The 7,982-nt window shown below is 39.6% G+C and overlaps 1 non-coding gene across 1 annotated transcript; it reads left to right on the plus strand.

Annotated features, from left to right (window-relative positions):
* Positions 1–7,565: 7,565 nt before the first annotated feature.
* On the plus strand, positions 7,566–7,670 carry LOC128052945 (U6 spliceosomal RNA). The gene has a single exon (XR_008199895.1). It is a non-coding gene; the product is annotated as a U6 spliceosomal RNA (small nuclear RNA).
* The last annotated feature ends 312 nt before the right edge of the window (positions 7,671–7,982 follow it).

The following is a 7,982-nucleotide window of genomic DNA, read 5'->3' on the forward strand; positions in this document are numbered from 1 at the left end:
AACCCTTTGACAAAATTTAGCACCCATTTACGATTAAAACACTTCAAAAAATGGGCATACAAGGAACCTACCTCAACATAGTAAAGGCTATATATGATACGCCTACAACAAACATTATTCTGAATGGTGAAAAACTGAAAACATTTCCTCTAAGATCAGGAACAAGCCAAGGGTGTCCATTTTCACCACTATTATCCAACATAGTTCTAGAAGTCCTATCTACAGCAATCAGAGAAGAAAAAGAAATAAAAGCAATCCAGATCAGAAAAGAAGAAGTAAAGCTATCACTGTTAGCAGATGACATGCTACTGTACATAGAAAACCCTAAAGATAGTATTAGAAAATTACTAGAGGTAATCAGTGAATTTAGCAAAGTTGCAGGATAGAAAATCAATACACAGAAATCACTGGCATTTCTATATACTAGCAAAGAAAAATCAGAAAGAGGAATTAAAGAATCAATCCCATTCACCATTGCAAGAAAAAGAATTAAATATCTAGGAGTAAACTTACCTATGGAGACAAAGGAACTGCACACAGAAAATTAAAAGACACTAATGAAAGAAATCAAAGATGACGTAAACAGATGGAGAGATAGTCCATGTTCCTGGGTGGGAAGAATCAATATTGTAAAAATGACTATACTACCAAACACAATTCACAGATTCAATGTGATCCCTAGAAAATTACCAATGACATTTCTCACAGAACTAGAACAAAAGATTTCTCAATTCATATGGAAACACAAAAGATCCTAAATAGCCAAAGCAGCCTTAAGAAAGAAGAATGGAGCTGGAGGAATCAATCTTCCAGACTTCAGATTATACTTCAAAGCTACAGTCATCAAGACAGTATGGTACTGGCACAAAAACAGAAATATAGACCAAATGGAACAAGATAGAAAGCCTGGAAATAAACCCATGAACCTATGGGTACCTTATTTTTGACAAAGGAGGCAGGAATATACAATGGGGCAAAGATAGCCTCTTCAATAAATGGTGCTGGGAAAACTGGGCTGCTACATGTAAAATAATGAAATTAGAACACTTCCTAACACCATACACAAAGATAAACTCAAAAAGGGTTAAAGACCTAAATATAAGACCAGAAAGTATAAATTTCTTAGAGGAAAACATAGGCAGAACACTCAATGACATAAATCAAAGCAAGGTCCTCTATGATCCACCTGCTAGAGTAATGGAAATAAAAACAAAAATAAACAAGTGGGACCTGATTAAACTTAATAGCTTTTGCACAGCAAAGGAAACTATAAGCAAAGTGAAAAGACAACCCTCAGAATGGGAGAAAATGATAGGAAATGAAACAACTGACAAATGATTAATTTCCAAAATGTACAAGCAACTCATACAACTCAATGCCAGAAAAACAAACAACCCCATCCAAAAGTGGGGGAAAAACCTAAACAGACATTTATCCAAAGACATACAGATGGCTAACAAACACATGAAAAGATGCTCAACACCGTTCATTATTAGAGAAATGCAAATCAAAACTACAATGAGATATCATCTCAGATCGGTCAGAATGACCATCCTCGAAAAGTTTTCAGACAATTAATGCTGGAGAGGGTGTGGAGAAAAGGGAACACTCTTGCACTGTTGGTGGGAATGTAAACTGATACAGCCACTATGGAAGATGGTATGGCGATTCCTTAAAAACTAGGAATAAAACCACCATGTGACCCAGCAATGCCACTCCTAGGCATATACCCAGAGGAAACCAAAATCGAAGGCGACACATGTATCCCAATGTTCATTGCAGCACTATTTACAATAGCTAGAACATGGAAGCAACGTAGATATCCATCGACAGATGAAAGGATAAAGAAGTGGTGGTACATATACACAATGGAATAAAAAGGAATATAAAGAGGAATGCATTTGAGTCAGTTCTAATGAGGTGAATGAACCCAGAACCTACAATACAGAGTGAAGTCAGTCAGAAAGAGAAAGATAAATATTGCATTCTAACGCATATATATGGAATCTAGAAAAATGGTACTGAAGAATTTATTTACAGAGCAACAATGGAGAAACAGGCATAGAGAATAGACTTATGGACATGGGGCAAGGGGAGGAGAGGATGGGAGGTATGGAAAGGGTAACACGGAAATTTAGATTACCATTTGTAAAATAGACAGCCAAAGGGAATTTGATGTATGGCTCGGGAAACTGAAACAGGGGCTCTGTATCAACCTAGAGGGGTGGGATGGGGAGGGAGATGGGAGGGAGGTTCAGAAAAGAAGGGATATTTGTATACCCATGGCTGATTCATGTTGAGGTTTGACAGAAAACAACAAAATTCTGTAAAAACAATTATCCTTCAATAAAAAATAAATAAATTACAAAAAATGTATTTAAACTACATTTTATTAATTTCCAACATTCTTTAAAGGTTAATCCACATGAATTCCTATTGATTTTTAAAAACTGCACTTTTTCCAACATTAATAAAATCATGAAATATTTATTTGCAAGAATCACTTTAGGACCTTTTTAAAGAGTTTTCAGAAACATGAAACAAAAAGATCTTTCTAATTTCCTAAATAAATGAAGTTAAGCTGAAAAATTATCACTAGTTTCCTTGAAGTCATCCATCAGATGGACAAAAGCAAAGACTCCAATGAAGCATAAGATAGTCACTCCAAAGTTGTCCTTGGACACGGTATCCTTCTATCTTTTCTCCCACCTCATTTTCTTTTAAATCTAAGACTTTCATTGATCTGAATGGCAGAGCCTTGGTCATATGTCAGCTCCGACTGGATGGCAGGCTGGTTAAGTCCATTTCTGGCTTCTGCTTTGGCATGCCATGTCCATAAATTAGAAAGGACCTGAAAATAAGTTGTTAAAATTACCAATTCTCACAATTGAACACTATCACTGATTTTAAATCATGTCATCTCATGCCAAAATGAATTCTTTTCAAGGGTGCATACGTGCATGGTTGCTCAGTTGTGTCCAGCTCTTTGCAACGTCAGGCACTGTAGCCCACCAGGCTCTTCTGTACATGGTATTTCCTAGGCAAGAATTGGAGAAGGCAATGGCACCCTACTCCAGTGCTCTTGCCTGGAAAATCCCATGGATGGAGGAGCCTGGTAGGCTACAGTCCATGGGGTCGCGAAGAGTCAGACATGACTGAACGACTTCACTTTGACTTTTCACTTTCATGCATTGGAGGAGGAAATGGAAACCCACTCCAGTGTTCTTGCCTGGAAAATCCCAAGGATGGGGGAGCCTGGTGGGCTGCCGTCTCTGGGGTCGCACAGAGTCGGACACGACTGAAGTGACTTAGCAGCAGCAGCAGCAGCAGCAGCAGGCAAGAATACTGAAGTGGGTTGCTATTTCCTTCTGCAGGGGAATTTCTGAGCCCAGAGATCCAACCCACGTTTCTTGCATTGGCAGGCAGATTCTTTACCACTGAGACACCTGGCAAGCCTTTTCAAGAGTAGAGGAGTTAAATGTGACTATCTCAACTCTCTATTTTAAAATATAATCAAATTCAGTAGGCTGAAATATCTAAAAAGAGATAGAAAGAACCTTGTGTGTGTTCATCATGGAAGATCATCTCTACCACAGTTCATCTTTCAAATGCCTCTATGTGATAGTCATATTCCATCTAGTGTTTTATAGACTGAATAATTCACAAAAGTCCTTTTTAGTGGGTAATATTTCATTTAGTGAGTGTCTGGATGGCCATTTACAGCTTTTAGGTCTCTCAGAGATTTTTAATTATGACAAGATGGGCACTGTGCAAAGTAATGCCAAAACCCAGCCATACATTACTTGTACTTAAGAGGTAGGGGAGTCTGGAGCTGAGTACTTTAGCTGATAAAGTGCTCATTTTTCACACACCAGACCTCAGCTCCACTTGTCTCTGATTCCTTCAAATTAATTTAGTTCTATCAACGATGCTACCATTAGTTGATAATCCAGGAGGCAATAGATGCCATGAATATTTCCCCCTTCATTGGTTTCTTGGTGTCTCTGAATACGGGCCAAATATAAAAAGGAGACCAACTACCTTTAGCTTTAGTTCAGAAATTGTACCAATTTGGTGAATTGTTAACAGTTTTGAGCAGGACCTAGGAGAGATGTGGGGTGATTATTCTAATTTTAATAAGGGAAAAATATTAGCAAATTAACTAAAGTGTCCCACACTCCCTGAATTGAGGATTAATTTGTGTTTCTAACATTAATTTTGTGAGGGTACAAATTACTTTTGGAGTTCAGTGTTCTGTGTTTGCCTCCCACTCAGTGCTAGGAAGTCCCTCAAGTTAGAATGAAAGCCTAATATCTAGTGTGTGCATGCTCAGTCGCTCAGTCATGTTTGACTCTTTGTGACCCCATGGACTGTAACCCACTAGACTTCTCTGTCCATGTTATTTCCCAGGCAAGAATACTGGAGTGGTTGCCATTTCCTTCTCTAGGGGATCTTTCCAACCCAGGGATTGAACTCACATCTCCTGCATTAGTAGGTGGATTCTTTACCGCTGAACCACCTAGGAGGTCCAACAATTTCTGCAGTGTTTAGCATATAGTTTATGCTTAACATATGGGAGTGGGGTTGAGGTAGGACCCAAGATCTCAAGTCTATGAGGACCAGATTGACCCACTAAGAATTTTATCAAAGAGGATTTGGGAGTTAATGATCAAACAAAAAGATACAAGGATTAAAACTCTGAAAAGATAATATAAAAAGCTTTCCAGGAGTACCTCATATAGACAGGAAGCTCATGAAGAAATAAGAAATAATCAGATGTCTATATTTTTTTCTTGGGCTGCTGATTGGGTGGAAGACTGAAAGTACACTGCACTTTTGGGTGAGTACTTTTAGGGTCTACTCAAACATCTCCCTGGAGAAGGCAATGGTAACCCACTCCAGTACTCTTGTCTGGAAAATCTCATGGACAGAGGAGCCTGGTAGGCTGCAGTCCATGGGGTCTCAAAGAGTCGGACATGACTGAGTGACTTCATTTTCACTTTTCACTTTCATGCATTGGAGAAGGAAATGGCAACCCACTCCAGTGTTCTTGCCTGGAGAATCCCAGGGATGGAAGAGCCTGGTGGGCTGCTGTCTATGGGATTGCACAGAGTCGGACACGACTGAAGCGACTTAGCAGCAGCAGCAGCAGCAGCAGCAGCAGCAGCAGCAAACATCTCCCAACTCATCCTGGGGAAAACTTATAATGAATTCTATGAATGAGGGAAATTAGGAAACTAAATGGATGAGGCCACCTTTCCAGGATTCACAATCAGGGAGGGAGAACTCAGTTGTGAAGACTTAGCGACCTTTAATGGACTTCCTAAGTGGCACTAGTTGTAAACAGCTAGTGCAGGAGATGCAAGAGATGAGGGTTTGATCCCTGGATTGGGAAGATCCCCTGGAGTAGGAAATGGCAACCCACTCCAGTACTCTTGCCTGGAATACCACATGGACGGAGAAGATTTGTGGGCTATAATCCATGGAGCTGCAAAGATACAACTGAGTTGGATACAGCTGAGCAACTGAGCATTGGCACTGGGACTTTTAATAACAGGCTTTAAGGACCGAAGGAAGCCCTGTGGTTTACCCTAGTGACACAACCTGGCTGCAGGCCTGAACTTGAGGGGCAAGATGGCATTATTCTCAACCACAAGCTACACTTGGGCTTGATCAGGAGATGATATGACTCACTAGGAAGGTCTACACTGGTTGACTGGAACATGAACAACCCGTCATGGCCATGGAGGTTGAGTGAAGAGAAGTTCTACAAGCAGTAGCAGGAGGAGAGGAAATTAAATATCTCCATGGAGTCCACGTGAGCCACTTGGATTCTTCCAGTGATTGGGGTAGCCTTTGGGGAAAAAAAATCCAAAGATGTTCTGGCCTCCATCCTGAAGACTGGCTATGTTACTATCCTAGCAGACTCATCGACACTCTAATTTTACACAAATTTACCCACACTGCCATTTAATTGTGCAGAAAAATATGTAGCTAATTCATTTTGTCTATAATTAGTCTCTCAAGAGTCCTTAATGGGAACTGAGGCACAGAGAAAAAAATATTTGTTTTCTTTTTCTGTTTCCCATTCACATTTTTGGAGAAAGATCATGCTATATACTGCCCTGAACCACTTTGAAACATGACCTCATCGGACCTCATTGGTGACTCCCTGAGGTCAGGTAGGGGAAGCCTGGCTGTTCAGCCTCCACAGGCTGCTCTAGATTCAACCTGCAAATGGCCTGGAGGCCTCCCAGACATTTTCACAGGGCTCTGGGTGGAGCTGGGAAGGTGGATGATTTGCTGAGGAATGGATCTGTTCTTGGACTTGCATTGGTGAAAGTGAGATGATCCCACTAAAGTCAGGAGTGTGGCCCTCAGTAGAGAGCAGATGGAGAATTTGGGTTGTATCTGGCTTTTTTCTATGCTTCCTCAGAATTTCTTGGGCTCACCCATCTCTTGGCCTTTTTGCTCCTCCCTGGTGGAAGGAACTAGGGGCTGTCATCTTGTCACCACTGCTGATATATCTTATATCTCACTAGAAAGGACAAAGAATTGTCCTTTAGTGTGATTTCAGCAACATTCACACAAGCTTATGATAATATATAATGAACATAATGAATGTAATCTCCGAAGAGCCCCTAAGACAAGATGCCTCGTTAATAGTTGAAATTTCAAAATAAGAAAATTATGCTTGTCTTGGGACCATAACTTTATCTTTCCTGTTTATCTTCTCTGCTTAGAAAACAGCCTATTTGTACTAAAAATATCTGAATAATGACAATTGCTTTTTAAACATAATTCAAGTCATGAAGAGCTATGGGTGAGAACATGACGTGAACTCTTTTTATCAAAATGAAATTCTACAAACATCTTGGGGGATGAGTTTGTTGAAATGTTCAGGTCCACTTTTGTTATCTTAAATGATTAAAAGTGAGGAGGCATCTTTAGGGACAATGTTGTTTTAGATACAATCATGTTTTAGAATTTTAAACTTTGATATTATTAGTAACTCTGATTGCTTAATATGTACAGGTTTACCAAGTAGGGACATATTTATGAAAAATTTGCATCTGGGGAATTCCCTGGCAGTCCAGTGGTTAGGACTCCATGATCTCACTGCTGAGGGCCCAGGTTCAAACTCTGGTTAGGGAACTAGGATCCTGTAAGCCATGCGGCATGGCAAAAAATAAAAAGATTCACATCTGGTCATCAACAAAGCAAGGAGTAGGGTAAGGTGAGTGAGATACCATGATGCTGGTCCTAGTCATCAAAAGGTCAGGTAAATGCTAGGAACAGTCTAGTCTCCCTTAAACCTTTCAAGTAATTCTTGCAAAATCTATTAATAGTTAACTGAAAAGTATGAAGCTGGGAGACTCAGGTTTTAGATAGAAGAGGGATATGACCAACACAGAAGGCATTCAGTTCTGACTTGATTGTAAAGGATAACTTTTGGGAAGTCAAAGAGGAGAGATGAAAAGGGATATTTAATTCCCAAAAGCCTTTTTGTAGTACTTGAGATAGTGAATATTTTCTTAGAGAAAGGAAAAAAATTGGTAGAAGTCATGCTAACTTTGTCAGCATGTATTCTAAAATTGGAACGATCCTGAGAAGATCAGCATTTCCTGAACAAGGGTGATACACAAATTTATGAAGCGTTCCACATTTTTTTGGACCGGGAGTTTGGGGTTAGTAATGGGTTGGCCAAAAAGTTCATTCTGGTTTTTCCATAACATCATATGGAAAATCCTGAACAAACGTTTTGGCCAGCCAATAGATGCAAATGTAGAATGGATGAACAAGATTCTATTGTATAGCACAGGGAACTATATTTAATGTCGTGGGCTAAACTATAGTGGAAAAAAATATAAAAAAGAATGCATACACCTATGTATAACTGAGTCATTTCCCTGTACACCAGAAATTAACACAACATTGTAAATCAACTGAGTGAATGAATGAGTCATGTCTGACTCTTTGCC

This window comes from Budorcas taxicolor, chromosome 8 (genome assembly GCF_023091745.1).
Source record: "Budorcas taxicolor isolate Tak-1 chromosome 8, Takin1.1, whole genome shotgun sequence".
Lineage (NCBI taxonomy): Eukaryota > Metazoa > Chordata > Mammalia > Artiodactyla > Bovidae > Budorcas > Budorcas taxicolor.